The sequence below is a fragment of the Crassostrea angulata genome, chromosome 2, assembly GCF_025612915.1.
Source record: "Crassostrea angulata isolate pt1a10 chromosome 2, ASM2561291v2, whole genome shotgun sequence".
NCBI lineage: Eukaryota > Metazoa > Mollusca > Bivalvia > Ostreida > Ostreidae > Magallana > Magallana angulata.
Window position 1 is genome coordinate 46807204 of NC_069112.1, and position 16653 is coordinate 46823856.

The 16653-nt window shown below is 32.1% G+C and overlaps 1 pseudogene; it reads left to right on the plus strand.

The window, feature by feature from the left end:
• The first annotated feature begins 13792 nt into the window (after positions 1–13792).
• On the plus strand, positions 13793–16646 carry LOC128173626 (uncharacterized; annotated as a pseudogene).
• Positions 16647–16653: the final 7 nt, after the last annotated feature.

Here is a 16653-nt window from a genome sequence, read left to right on the forward strand (position 1 = left end):
TGGCACAATATCCTTTAAACGCCAAGATAAAGCCGTTGCTGCTCAGGTGAGCGAGGTGGCCCATGGGGCTGTTGTTTCAGAATTTTTCTCTTGAAATACTTATTATTTTGATAAATCAAAACACTAAAAGTTGAAAAGGCGTTTAATTGGTTACAGTTAATTATTATTTTTTATTGCATTATCAATTGCAACATTTACACGAAGTCATCGTGACATTATAAAACCTGCAATGAAAGAGTAGCAAAGATGTGCAACAATTTTATTGTAGAAAAGATAATTTTATTCTGTATGTGATGTACTTAACTTCTTCAGTTGTACACTAAATGCCAATATTCAATGAATACTTTAAGAGTGCCTTTAGGACCCGGAATCAATATGACGTCATAATTGTTTTATATATCGTTTTCCTTACTTTATGATTATTAAAGAGAACTAGAAAACTGACCAGTCAGGAAGGGCCCCGCTATGACAATTAATATACAGAAGTGAAAAAACATTTGCATTCCATCCTCTTTATATTAACAATAATGAAAAATAAATGCCCGGCTGCGGCGGCATAAGATGTAAAGAACTGCAATATATAGGATCTCATGATTTGTAGTTTGATATGATTTTCATCCAACAATTAAAGTGTTAAACTAAGGGGTAAAAATATAAGGGTGCAGCTCATGGAATGAGAGTTTAATTTGATTACATTAAAAAAAATATATATAGGAAAATTATAAGTAACAACTGTATTTTTAAAATTTCAAGATAATTCCTGAATGTCCAAAAACTCTAAATAGTAACCTTGTATCTGCATAAAACAGGGATAACCTCATGTCTTATAAAAAAAACTAAATGAAATGTGTATTTAAAAAAGATTTAAACAGGTGTTTTATAAAATGCAAGCCTTCAGTGAATGCAAATACATTGTATCACCCAGGGGTGACCTCAACTTCAAAACAAACATCAGTTGCAGACAAAGGTGTTCATTAATCTTCATATGACAGATAGAGAAAATCCTCTAAATTTTCTGCAGCAGGCAAGATAATTAATCCCAGGGGGTTAATTATTCTGCTCTCTCGTCCTTTTTTTCTAAATTTACAATAAGATTTTTTTTTCAGAAATGACTGAATGGGGTTATTATCTGATTACCTGTTAAAATTAACAGCATTAATATAGACAAAAATCAAATAAATAATTAAAAAATAAAATAGTGAAAAAGGATCTCTTAATATATATCTTGATTTTAGAATTCAATAAAATTATCATACATCATTGTGTACGGTATTCTAACCAAAATAAAGTATGAATATTATATATTAAATCCATATTTCAAAGAATGTACACAATACTACACATTATTTAATATTGACCTTAACTTCAAAACAAAGTTCATTTGCAGACACAGGCAGTGCAGTAATTAATCTCAATGTGACAGATAAAGATAAAGCTTAGGATTTTCTTCCTGTGGAAGTTTAATTAATCCCAAAGGACAGATATTGCACAGCCTTCCTAGTATACAATGGTAACATTCTCAGCAGTTATCTCTCTTTGCCCATTCATTCTTATGCATAGTTAAGGAATCTACCCCACCACCCAGCTCCAAACCAGAAGACATAGAGAACCAAATTTAGCATCAAAATATGTAAAAAAAGTAATTGAAAAAAAACCCAGAAAATTTGTGGATGGAAGAGTGACAGACGGACGGACAGAAGGACGGACGGACAGAGTGATTACTATAGGGCACCCACAAATACTTGCGGGCCCTAATGAAAAAAATGACAATAACAAACCGTTAACCATCTGAAAAATCCATACATTGAAATACAAATTCAAGGCGGAGCAACACGGACCTCGAAATAGATAGAGGTAGGATCAGGTGCCTATGAAAAGTGAGCATCCTCTGCTGATCGGTCATACCCGCCGTGTGCGTTTTGTCGTAAACGGCAAAAAACGGAAAAGTCCGTAGACAATTAGGTGATTAATTACGTTTTGACAATTAGTATGAAAAACGAGAAAATCAAACAGAACTTTTTTTTTCTTATATTACATTCGCATCCTGAAACATCTGCAAATTTATCAACATATTTAAAGAAGATGTCGAGAAAACTGTATGTCGTTTTTTAACAGACTGTATGTATTCTAGATATATATCATTCGTCAAAATTGGAAAAATCTACGAATCTAATGTTGGTTTTGTTCATATTTCACTGTGTAAAAATAAGCCCCCAAAAAAACCTTGTAATACTGAGCTATTTTTATGAACATTATTTTAAAAAAAAATTACGACAGACCTAATTCGCTTTGCGCATAGATATTGTGAACCTAAAGGAAATGATTGTTACAAATATCGAATACTCAATGTTACGTCACAATCCCAAAAACTCAATCAAAATTGGGTGCGTCTTTTTACCCCAATGAACCCCAATGATACCCCAATGATACCCCAATGAACCCCAATGATACTCCAATGAACTTTAAATACCCCAATGATACTAAGTATGTTCATAATTGATACACTTATTGAATTTTATGTAACAATTTGTTACACAAATGAATGAAAGATCAATTACACGCCGTTTTTTTCTCCGATTGATTACCAAGTTAACCCATTGAAATTCCAACCAAATTTCATTGATACCCTCACGAACCACAATAAACTTGAAATGAGCAATGATTCATTCACCAACGAATTTTAATTTTTTCAAATTGTACAGAAACAAATCTCATTGATACAAGAATATACATGTACTTAATGAACAATTAAGTACCAACCAGACCCCAAATAACATTAACATAATAATACCTAGGCATCATTTAAAAGCATATTTTTAACTGCACCTGACCCCCACCCCTAAACAAAGTTTATTGGGGGAGGGGAGGGAGGGTTATAGGAATCACCTTGTCAATCCGTCTGTCTGTGCAAAACTTGTGTCTGGTAAATATCTTAATACTTATGAAGAAACACTGAAAGTTCTTACTTCACACAAACATTGCTTATGACCTGAGTGTGTGTCATGAACTTGCCAAAAGTTCATTAGGGCAGGGTCACTGGCGGGAAATGTGCAAAATCGTTCCCGATCCATATCTTTTTTTATGGTGAAACATTGAAAGTTCTTACCTAAAATAAAAATTGCTTTTGACCTAAGGGTGTATCATGACCTTGACGCACGGTCATTTTTGTAACTCCATGTTCTTTCGAAGAAAAAGCTCTACTTTGTGTCTGCTTCATACTCTTCTGATGAAGAAACATAAGAAGTTTTTTATTTCATATAAAGATTGCTTACGACCCGAGGATATGTCATGAAATTAACCTAGGGTCAGTTGTGCAAGTTCAAGGCCATTGTTTATAAAATGCTTAATCCTTATATAACTTTATTCGTAACGACCGGAGGGTTTCGCTCCGAACACATGTTCGCACCGAGAGGTTTCGCGTCCAATTTAATAAAGATTAATCTTTCATGGAAAAGAACCTAAAAATTGAGTAACATCTTGTGTGACTTAAGATATTTTTAAAAAATATCATTTGAATCGTGCATCTGTTAATCTACAGGTTCACCTTACATTTCTCCTACAGGAAATATTGCAAATCAAGCCATATATAGTTACACTGACAAAATCTAATTAATGCTGCAAAAGAGTTGCAATAACAAATTCCCGTAGATTGAAAATTAGGGTCTAACTCTGATACACAAATGAAATTAAACTAATGTTTGCACCTCTGTACAAGAAATACGTCATATTTCATTCAATCAGAATTTAATTATTTTAGTACATGTAACGCTAAGATGGTGGTATATAATAAATGTGTAAAACATGAATAAAAATAATGGGTTAAAGTTGTGCTTAAGATGTGGAGTACAACGATAATAATAAACGCTCATTCTAATGCAACGAAAAAACAAACAAACAAACAAAAGAAGGGATCAACTCTCAATATTACCAATGTACATTGAATCTAGACAAGAAAAGGGAATAAAAGTATGTACGAAATTTAAAAAAAAAGTATGATCTAGATTTGTTTGATAACTAAAGATTGTACATGTACCATCCTTTTTTATAAATGGTTGTGAACTATTTTTAGCTCACAAAGTTTAACATAGGAATATATAGAGTAAATCTTTAAAAATCTTCTTCTCAAAAACTAATCAGCCAGGAAAGCTGAAACTTGTGTGGAAGCATCCTCAGGTAGTGTAGATTCAAAGTTATGAAAATCATGATACCCAGGGGTAGGGTCGGGCCACAATGGGGGGTCAAAGTTTAACAAAGGAATATATAGAGTGAATCTTTAAAAATTTTCTTCTCAGAAACTAATCAGCCAGATGATTCTTTATAATTGTTAAGACTTTTGCCCCAGGACAATTCGTTGGCCTCACAAGAAGGTTCAGAGTTTGATGTCGGTTTGTATCCCATATATATAAACTATTGTTAAGGATCTGTTTGAGAACTGCAATACTCAACATATGGTATGATTATAAAATCATCCTGTTAGAAAAGGGACTAATGATTATAAACATAAGAATATCAGGGTAAAAATGGATTTTATTTATATAGGATCTACATGTATCATTGTACAAAAATAAGGCTATTATATAAGCGAGGGTTGTGCTGAAATTGGGGGGGGGGGGGGTATTGGGTGCTGGCCTCCCACTTTTTATCGCAGCAAACATTTTTCTTAAATTTACAGAAAAGTGAATTATCATGGCGTTGGCCTACCCCCCCCCCCCTCCCCTACTTTTTAGGAAACTTGTAAAATTTTGAATCGAAAGAAAGGAAATGAAGTTATGGGTGCACTACGCTCCCCCGCCCTTTACGGATTATGATTTTTATAATATAGGGGGAAATCAGGCATATTAATAATACTGGTCCAATCTATAGGTGGAAAGGAATTAATGAAAAATTCCACACTAATGTACAGACTAGCTAATACATGTATTGTTATAAATACAGCCAGCTAAAATTTGAAAATTGAAATAGCCGAAGAATAGAGTAGATGCCTTAATATTTTTACAATTATTTTTATTCATAATTACACTTTGTAATTGCATACCAAATATTGATAAAAGGTAAGGTAAGAATTCCCTCACATTGATAATAACATCCCTTGTGTATTGTTGCTAGTATAAACACGCCAACAATAGCTCTCGTGTATACACGGCAGGTGTAATAAGGCTATCCCAAACTGGAGAGGGGAAGGTATAAACGATACACCTTGTTGTTAATTGGGGATCTCTCTCTCTCTCTCACTCTCTCTCTCTCTCTCTCTCTCTCTCTCTCTCTCTCTCTCTCTCTCTCTCTGTTAAACCGAATTTACCACGGAAATTTCTTTACTTTGTAAATAACGAAATAATACTTCCTTTGCTTACATTTTATATACACACATACAGACACACTTTGCTGATATTTGTAACTTGAAAAACAGTGGATATTTTTTTTTTGGTTCAAGAGTAATTTTCAGTTCCTTGCTAAATAATTTTTACATTTTTATTCCGTATGCAATCTTTGTATTGAGGAAACCCCTCAAAGAAAAACGGAGAGAGATACACATTTTTAAAGGGATACTGTACAATGTTAACTCTCTCTCTCTCTCTCTCTCTCTCTCTCTCTCTCTCTCTCTCTCTCTCTCTCTCTCTCTCTACCATCCTATTAATTGTGTGTATTATAAACCAAATGAGCCACATGGCTCCTTTGGTCAATAAGAAATAAAAAATAGAATACTTCAGAATGTTAACGAATTGATATTACTGAAAATATTAATTATGTTGTCAATGGTATAAAAAATTTCATGACATTTATCAAAACCCCCAAAAATATCAGAATAAATTTTCAAAAGTAATTAAGTGACCAAAACCAATCAATTTATACGTACGATTTTTGGATAGAGTGTATTCTTTCCATTTGCTCCTATTTGAATACACGCATAAGCATTCTCTGAATAACTGCTCATTTTTGTTAAGCTCTTTTTAATCTATTGTTTATGGTTTTTGGAGAGAAAAAAATCATGTCAAACGTGGCTAACTTTCCAGTTTAAAATCTATGAACACTATGAGTGTTCATATTCCAGAAAAAATTAATTCGGCAAAGTGTCCAGCAGAAACATGCAATAACAAAGTTGGTTATTCTAGCTAGTGTTTCAAAGACTCTTCCATGTTTTTATGGTTACAATGTATCTGTTTGAAAAACTACATTTACATCATACCATTAAACTTGAGTTTTCAAAACTGATTAATATTCAGCCATTCGTAAGAATATTTCTAATATTTCTGCAAGGCAAAGGGTTTGATAAGATTACTGCATCTCTCAAATCTACAAACATGTCAACATAAAAAAATTTGCATGTCGACATATTTGACAGACATATAACTTGCACAGAAGGGGCAGAGATATGACACCATACACAAATGTCAAAATTTGATTTATTTTCACCCTACAAATCTCTAGAATCAAGGAGCTTTCGGGGGCGAATCTAAAAATCTTTAAAGATTCTAAATACTTTTATTACTTTTAAATATAATCACCCCAAAAAAAATTCAAAAAGTAAAAAATTCGAAGACTTCATTTTCCCCTAAAAAATCTCTAGAATCCAGGAGCTTACAGCCTCAAGGCGGCCACAGACCCCCTGCCTAAAACTGACGCCCCCTCTAACTTCAAATCATGGATCTGCCAGGCCCTGCAAGTTGACGATGACTTTAATTATTTGACGACATAGTCGGAGATTGGAGTTAATCAAACGTCGCATACCGAACTGTACGTCATTATAGCTGATGCTTAGCGGAAAGGGGTGTGTAATAACAATTGAAGATTGTCGGAGGGGTTTGTATTAAATTTTATGATCGCAGGTTGCTAATTAACATCAAGACAAAAAGTGTAAGGCGAGTTAACAATTGGGATACTTTGGATCTAGCAAGTTTGGTTTAAAGTATGCAAATAAATACGCATACGCTAGCGTTTTTTAGTTTCATTTTTATAACACGACAGATCGGTAGTTGATACCTATATTATATAAGTTAATACATGTCCTTGTACTTTATTTGACGGTAAACAATGAACAGATTGTGTTCTACGTCTATACGAATAAATGATAAATGCAGAAAAAGCGAAAGTTAAAAGGGAGAATCCCTCACTCCCCATTTACTTTTTAAAATTGCTCCCCAATTGCTTTAAAATCTTATTTGGGACAGTAATAAAAAGTTTAAGAGAAATTTGACCTTGGAACAAAATTGTATTAAAGAGCCCTGCTCGCTCCTCTAAATATTCAGCAGGGGTTTGGGTTTTTTATTTCAATTTTAAAGAATACTTTAAAAAAAAAAAGGAACCCCCATAATATTAATGTGTAAACGACGTGTTTATTCACACGCTTGCGCGGAATATCTGTTAACTACATGACTGTATGCACTTATTTGGTATCATTGTGGTATTTCAAAGTCCATTAGGGTATCATAAGGGTTCATTGGGATATCATTTGGTATTATAGGGGTATCATTAGGTATCATTGGGATATCATTGGGGTTCATTGGGGTATCGTTGGGGTATCATTGGGGTTCATTGGGGTATCATTGGGGTTCATTGGGGTAAAAAGACGCACCGATCAAAATTCACTAATGACCCAATATACACCTTATATGGTGGCTGATCTTGCTATAATTTAACAAGCTTAAATACGCTTTTCAAATATATTTTACTTGCGTAACTCTCTGTGGGGAATTCAACACTTCTTAAGTGAGTTTTTCATTAGCTGAAATTATCTATAACGATCTACATATATAAGTTTCTGCCAGCGAACAAATTATTTACAACTGCATTCAATGTATATTTGTTATGAATATAGTTAAACCGTTCCTGTGATTAAGTTTTGAACAATATTAACACAAAATGTTTAGTACTGTTACAACGCACTTTGAAAAATAACACATTTTAAAGTGCAAGTCAACGCACTTTGAAAAACATTTTTTTTTCAAAATGCGTTATATCTTCGATACTAACGTACTTTGAAAAAAATGTTCAGGCTTTAGTCGAAATAATTGTTACTTTTATAAACAATAAAATTTTATTATTGTTTTAACTGTGTTTAGCTTAATTGGATATATTTAACATATATTTTGAAGGAATTTTTTTTTTAGAATTTGAAAAGAGGGTTTATGTTGAGACACTTATTGATTCTTTAACATTCCATTTGAGAAATTATTGTCTGGCCTGCTTGGTTTTTTTTAATATCACTCTACTTAATTTACAGCAAAGCTCATTTCTATTTCCAGTCTGAATTTGTGATTAATACATTTTTTTCAAAGTGTGTTACGTTTCACAATACTTAATATTAAAAATATTGATGTACCTTCAAAATGCGCTTTGAAAAAAAGTACAAAATGGCTTTACTTGGTACCAAAGTTGGCGCACTATGAATTGTTTTTTTTCAATCTGCGTTGCTAAATAGCACGCTCTAGAAGTTTTTCGGTAACATATATGCACATCAATCTCAAAATGATGCCATAAGCAATCTACTGAGGGTTTCAAAGTAGTTTTTATGATAATTAAAGGAAAATAATGACACAAAGCACTTTGTCATGTTTTACAGAGAAATGAAGTTGATTACAAGGTCATATTTAAATGATATTCCTTGAGTATTACCAAACAATTATAATATTTGATATGGATAGAAAATCTATTGCAGAATTTGATAAGACTTCTCCCAGGAACGCTTTTTCGCGTGAAGTTATTTTTAAAAAATAATTTTATACCAGAAGAGTTTGAAATGGTCTCTATTTTAAACCTAATTTGAGTTTTATATAGTGTGTAACTTATTAAGTTATTTTAACGCGTATTAGATTTTCATGAAAATCACTTATATAGAGATGAATTAGGTCTAACGTCTTAATTGCATGCCTTTCCACGCAAGAAAGGATAAATTCAATGGTTATGGAATTTATACGAGTAAAAGTGGGTTAGGCAGTTACGCCTTATAAACCGCGAGGCCCAACCTAGTACGTATTTTCATAAATTCATTAACAATTAAAATAATCCCAATTATAGTTTCTTTAACCCATGTGTATATAACTACCGAGTGTTGCAATTGTGATCTATTTTAGTAAGAAAAAATCGATGTTAACAGCATACAGATTTAAAGTACAGTTTAAAATGATAAAATATGCAACATTTTTACATATTTTGTTCAAATAGAGCAATGTTTTACAGCTGTTGCTCAGAACATTTTTTTTTCTTAAGTTACATAAGATGTAAATATCGTTGTGTTCAAAGGTGCCTGGTTATGACTGCTTCAGTCTGCTTCAATTTAGCACACAATTTAAAATTTCAAATTTTTCTTCTTATGTAATCTGTTCTAACTTACATGAATATCATATTTCCACAAAAGGTAATGTAATTAGTTTAAGGAAGTATTTTGTTACATTCTATCACGTACAATCGCACTCCACCTCTGTGAAAGATGACTCACATTAACCCGTCTTATCTTTCAAAACAGGTATTAAGATCGACCTTTTGTCAGGTTTCTGGCTACTCTTTGTTAAGTATCTTTGTGGGAATTAGATGAATAAAATGACATTAAGTTCCTTATTCAACCTTTTTAAAATTTTCTATTAGTATAAATTTATATCGATACCAATTTTTCATAACATGTAAAAATAAGAATACTTTGAACGTAAGAACCAAGAAAAAGGAAAAACAAATCTAGTTCTGCTAAAACACAACAGCCAAGCGGATTGTGTATTTCCCCAGGACCCTGTGATTTTCCCGATACGCTGCGAAGGTTTTTCATGCAAAATATCACGGGGAAACGAGTTCACTGTGAAGGTCTAAGATAACGTATCATGTTTGAATTTGGGATAAAATTGAGAAGAAAAACAATCATTTTTTGTTTTTGTTTTATTATTTAATAGTATTTTTTGTTACAATTAAATTATATGAGGTAAATAACAAAAGTCTCTTTTTGGGGAAAATGGCATTATTTTCTTGGTTAGTTTATAAACAAATTATCCTATAAATATTCAACTATTTTTTTTAAAATTTTCTTTTTATATATATTTATTTTTAATTTTTACTGTTAATTAAAAAATCAGTTTTTTGAAATACAAGTGTATCACATAAACTTTTTTGAATCATTAGCATTTCTATTTAAATGAAAAAAAGAATACTCAGTCAATAAAGATGACATTATGTAGGGTACACGTTCCATTCACATACATATGGACATCGAAATAGCGCGGTTATATCCATACGTCCATTATTGTGTTAAATTATTGTTAATAAATATCTAAATATTGCTTTTGGTTATAAACGTTTTGTAAAAAAAAAACACGTAAGTGCTAGGATGTAAAAATACCTAGAGTACCTTCCACGTTTTAAAAAAAAAGTTTCAAGCTAAAATAATTATGTATTAGGGATATTTTTTCTGTTTCTGTTAGTAAATAAAATCTTTCATTGTGTCAAATGCATTTCAATTATTCTAAAGGTCAGTGTTATAAAAAAAAATGCCTTACTCATTTCTGCTGTCTATAATCCATACACGGTTTTATGGCTTCCCCGCAAAGAAATTGCAGATGCTGAATGCATTAGGCTTAGTGAAATACCTTATATCAAATGCAGCTTTGAAAACAAATGTGACACAGCTTGATGATTGTACCGACCACTATCTGATGCCGATACGTCTTGTATAACAGGATTGCTTCAGCAATATCACATTACTTACAGAGCCCTGAAGTCTTTGTTCCTTGTTTCAGTTACACGAAATGATTTGTTAAATGCACCCACACTGTTTTCTTTCAAGACATATTTCTGTGTCTTAATTCTGAGGATTAAAAAGAAAAAACTATAGTAAAACTTAACATTAAAACTGCATTACCTTAATGCTATAGAAGAATGTCTAAACAATAGAATGTAGAAGGTGATATTATAATGATTTACCAGTGTTATTGAATGCTTTTAAAATTATTTCACACTGTCTTTTTGTGCTAGATCCATGAACATTTCATTAATTTGATATTTATTTAAGGTACTTAATTACTGTATGTGAAAAATATTTGAAATTCTAAAAAAAAATGGAATCCAAATACTTACGTTCACTTATCTTTATTTTAAAGAAGAGGTAAAGAACTTTTATATTCCGATTTTAGATAAATTTTAGGCTTTCTTGATATATTTTATTTTCGAAAACGAGAAACAAAATCAATAATTGGTAGCATGTTTTTTTTTCATAATTCATGGATGCTGTAATGAAACACTTTACACAATGTTTATCATAGACTCTGGGTAAACCGCTTATAACCAAGGTCGTTGTAGGAAGCATACAAAATATATATTTCAGAAATATGTAGGTCCCTTTCATAACTAGGTTATATTCTTTGCTGACATTCTACATATTGCGTAATATACACTTGAAGAAAACCAGGCACTTCGTTTTACAATGTACACAATTCTAGCTAAACTATTTATAAACAATGGAAATCACGTACCTCTTCTCACGATCACATAATATAATTCTTAACTATTTATTAACAATGGAGTCGGATAACTTATTCCTTAGATACTATTACTCAGTTAAATGTTAACATTTATCAACATGTCGCAATGACATTTAACTTGCAGTACAAACAAACCCACCAGAACCCACTAGACCATATAAATTGCTTCAAATCCTCTTTTGTAATCTTAATATGCTGTTGCATAACATCTAAGGTATTTGTTTTAATTTTTTTTTCACCAAGGGCGAGGCAAACAAATGAATGAACAGAAAAAAACTTAATGGATTATTTAAGAGAATTTTTTTTAGGATATATATCTTATTGAAGGTGCGAGAGATTGTAGATCAAAAAGCGTGAAAGAAAGCATTTTAAAATTTTCTAATCAATATCAATGGAATTTTTATGACCATACATCTTTTGTCAATCTACGGATAACACATTAACATTTTCATTAATTCCTGACATTGTTTAGTTCCTTAAAAAGGAAAGCAGTATCGTCTTGGACCGAAGCTTGTCAGGAGGAAGAGGCTTAGGTGAGAATAAAAATAAATTTACAAAAGTGACAACCTTTCTCCACTTTCAAATCAAGGAGAATCCTAAAAAAATATATCACAATTTTTGACATAAGTATACGTAAACAGCATCAACTCTTTTAAAAAAACATATAGATTGGACTTCAATTGTTTTTAATCTGTCAGTCTAGACAGGTAATGTAAAATATCACGAATTAGACGTTCATCCACTCAATCAATTCAAATGACAAAACACATCCAATTGTTAAATGAAGAAGCAAAAGTTGCAACATCAATCTATCGAAACATTTAAATCTCTAGAACTGTCTACATGTTATTTATACTAATATACAGGCATGTGAACACAGGATGGGCAGCATTAACGTAACCTTGTACGTAACGTTTTACGTTATGTTCCATTCTCGTTTAAAAGAAAAAAAACCCAAACATGTGGGTTTCCTTTCTCTTTACTAGGTTTTCCTCTTTAGCGCACGTTGCTTTTTATTAGACTGCATGGAATTTGCTTTGATTTCAGTTACAGCAAGCCAGTAGCAAGCTGTTTCGGTAAAAGTAGATTGTCATTGTTTGTTTCCTTATCAATAACATAAAAAATCTATATGTGTTATGTACAACAATTTTTCTTGCAACAGCTGGCTTTTAGATTTACCATAGATGTGCACTGGAGTGGAATAAAACGTCTCCGATAGAAATTGAAAATTTTACTGATATTTTTCGATCTAAAGGAAATTTCTATTTTGTGCTTTAGAATGCGCAATGTCAGTAGTTTAACTGTACACAAGCTTACTTTTACCTTTTTGACTAAAATTAGATCGGTTCATTCAATAGAAATAAGAAAAAAATGTTTCTATTGTACTCGTTATAAACTCGACAATTATAATTTATATTGGAAGTCTATCTTTTAATAAAAAGTGTGTTTATGGATTAAAATATTATAAAAGTGTATTATTTTTATTATTTTTTATATCATCATTATGAAAAAAAGTAAGATTACTGAATTAAATTAAGACCAGGGAGATATAATTCATCGCCCATTTATTCATATTATTTGTGAAACATAAGGTGGTACATTTATACTCAAAAAAACAGACAAACAAAACACAAAAAAAAAACATGGAATAAATCACATTACACAAAGAATTCCAATTAACCGCTGGTCTTGCCATAATGATTCAATCTCTATGCCGTATAGAGCTCTGACACTAAAATGAGTACTCACACTGTTGGCATTTAAATTTGGGAATAGAGAAACAATGCCCCTCAAAAACGAGGAACAGAACATGTCAGATTTTCTTTCATAATGCGTGCTTAAGACTCAGCAATACAAGGCAATTCAGTAGATACCTCAACATCCATTAACGACGAATGCACATGCAGTTTTAATTTTAAGCTTGTAACAGAAGTCTGGAAAATAAGACAGATTTGAAGGAGTTTGAGAAATACGACCCTAAGAGATAAATGTTAGATATTCTGTCTCTTTTTGTGTGAACTTGTTTTTAACAGGTGAAACCTCAATCATCAATGGATATCATATTTGCAATATCATCGTCTAAAGAAAAAACACCTTAACTAATAGACCCATTTAATAATATATGCAGACATGCGCAGAACTACTTCCGAGTGGATACAAACGTGAAGTGAACCGCGTGGGAAATATATAAAATATATTTTACATTTTAAGTATGATTTTTGCTTAATAAACTAACCATGCAATCGTTTAAGATAAAATAAAAAAAATCTTTATAATGTTTTCAATATTTTTACTAACTTCCTGTTTATCGTTGCCAAGTTTGCATTAGTTACCATATGTGTCAAACAAGTATGGCGACGCGTGAGCATTTAAAGAAAACAAACATTAGCATTTTGAAAAAAATAGCAACACATCAAGCCACCGATATTAAGAAGAAAAAAGATGATCTAATTTGCGATATCCTTGTAAAAAGTACGTCCATAGATTCCCTGTGTCCAATTGTTGAGGTATTTTCTTCAATTGACCCTACACTTACGCAGTTTAAAGAAAATTTGCCGCCGTTCAACAAGGCTACTTATCAGCTGTTGGGTCCATCAAATAATGTGCATCCACCTACTCTTTCTTTTTCGTCCTTATATGAATTTATGATCTCGAGGACAAGGCAGGGGGGTCAGAGTGTTCAAAATTTTAAAGGACTGGATAAAACTCTGAAACACTTTGATGCTGGGGACATCCAAGAATTAAGCATTGCCAACGTAAGTAGAACGCTTCCTCTACAATCGTTTTACAGAATTTAAATGATGTAAATTGTCCTTTTTTACTCATTTTGATATAAAATATACAATGTCATGCATTACAGATAAATAACATGTGCTGCTACAACCAATGACATTGTATTTAGATTGTTACATTTGATTTTGGATTGATAGCACAACAGTGTATGTCAAGACCTTCCGTTTGGCTTCAATGAAAAAGCAGAGATATCAGGTTTACCTTTGCATTACCAATACCGGCATCACAAACAAAGTGGACTTTGCATATTTGTATATTACCCCATTGGGTAAATATTGAAAATAAATGTTGACTTTGTGGAGAGACCAAAAGTCCAATGTCTTATAAAACAGTATTTTTTATCTAAAATTTTCAACAACCCCTATTGCCAAAACTAAATGAAATGTTGAATTTGTACACTGTTTATATATTTAGCTTATACTTTTTATTTCAAATAGTAAATACAATTAAAATAAATGAAATGTTTTGGATAGTTATCAATGGTGGACAGCAACTTTTGGTACACTTTATTCACCCCCCCCCTTCCCCCATTTAATTGTGTTTTATATCAGACATCAGTCCTTTGATCTTCTGTCATATAGCAAGTCACTGAATTTGTATGCATTTCGAAAATAATTAAACAATCATTTCTATCTTATCATATGACTGTAGGTTAGCTCAGGCATGTAGCTATATTGGTGGGTTGCTCTTTGCAATATCCAATGGTGTCTTCACATCATCAAATGATCAGTCTGAGAGCTGTACATCAACATTATGTACATGGAAGATGCCAAGGTCAGTCAATCAGAAACCAACACCACTTAGCAACCTAAACCTATCAAAGCCTCAGTTAGAAAAGGATAATGTTACAGCAACCTCCCCTCTACCATATGGATCTGCAATGGCTAATTTCGATCCTCGTCATTCAGAAGATAGGAAAAATGACATCGACTGGTCCTTGCAACAGCTTGCAGAATTGAAGGTCATTTCCCCTCAAACAGGTATTAAGACACAACTTTTCTTGTATTTAAATGAGAATACTTATAATGCTCTTCGCCTTTTTATTTAAATATTGCAAGTTTATGTCTATCAAAATCAATATGAATTGCAATTATATTACTGATCAAATTCATTAAATTCATAATATATGTACACATTTAGCCATATTGGTATAAACATATATAACATGAGACATAAAACTTTGAAGTGATCTTAACAAGTTAAATGATTAAATTTTGACCTTGGTAAAAAATGAAAAAAGAACCATTATCATGAAAAACTGATTTCAATAAATAGGCATGGCATATCTATGGAATGTTCCTGACTTAGGAGCACCAACTGTTGTTGAGAATGAAATGGAGGTAGAATCTTCTGTCCATCCACTCCACCTGAAAATGGAAAAAATGGTATTCTTTAAAAACAATGGCAAGATATAAACACTACAATAATATAAACAATCTATATTTCAAAAAATGCATTTAATGCAAACAATCATGAATTTTTAAAAAGCTTGATAATGACATTTTTTGTAATTTGTCAGTGCCACCACCTATGATAGACCAGGAGTTAGTGAGCTATATAGAGAAACACACAAGAGCACAGCGACTTAGTGACCTCTGGAAAAAGCTTCATCTCGGAAGGATTACCCTTATCAAACAGATTTTATATGGATCGAATCTAGACAAGTAATTAAATTTTCCTCACTGTCCAAGTAGCACAATGCTGACATTGTTTATTTAAAAAATAGAACAAAAACACTTAGTGAATGTTGATATAAGAAACTAATTTCTATGATTTTAGGTACTCTAAGCTACCTCTGGCAGTCCAGTGGGGAGTTGACCACGAGATGGATGCTAAGGAAGACTACCTACAGATCAGAAGAGCTATTCAAGTGGAAACTGATGTACAAGAGTCTGGTCTTACTTTATGTTCAACCCATTCTTTTCCAGGGGTTTCCAGTGTTGGAAGAGTGGTTGATAATGAAAGCACTGGGCTGCTAGAAATTAAATGCCCCTACTCCATCTCATGACAAAATGTAACATTGTTAGGAATATCAGATATTATGTCAATGAACTCAAAACTGTTTTGTCTCGAAGTTGGTGAATTGGGTCCTACATTGAAAACATCGCATAAGTACTATGCACAGGTTCATGGTGAAATGGCCATCATCGGACTCCCCTGGGTGGACTTTGTAGTATGGACAGCGGCAAAGTCAGACAATATTTTCATTGAGAGGATTTACTTCAATGAACAATATGTAACAAATATGCTACCAAAATTGATAGAATTTTACATGAGGCATATTTATCCACTATTGTGAAAATTACAGAAAGTATATACATATGTATTTCAATTTGAAATAACTAAATGTATGATTGTATGTAATGTAAATATATGAGATTGATAAAATATATATAACTTTTCA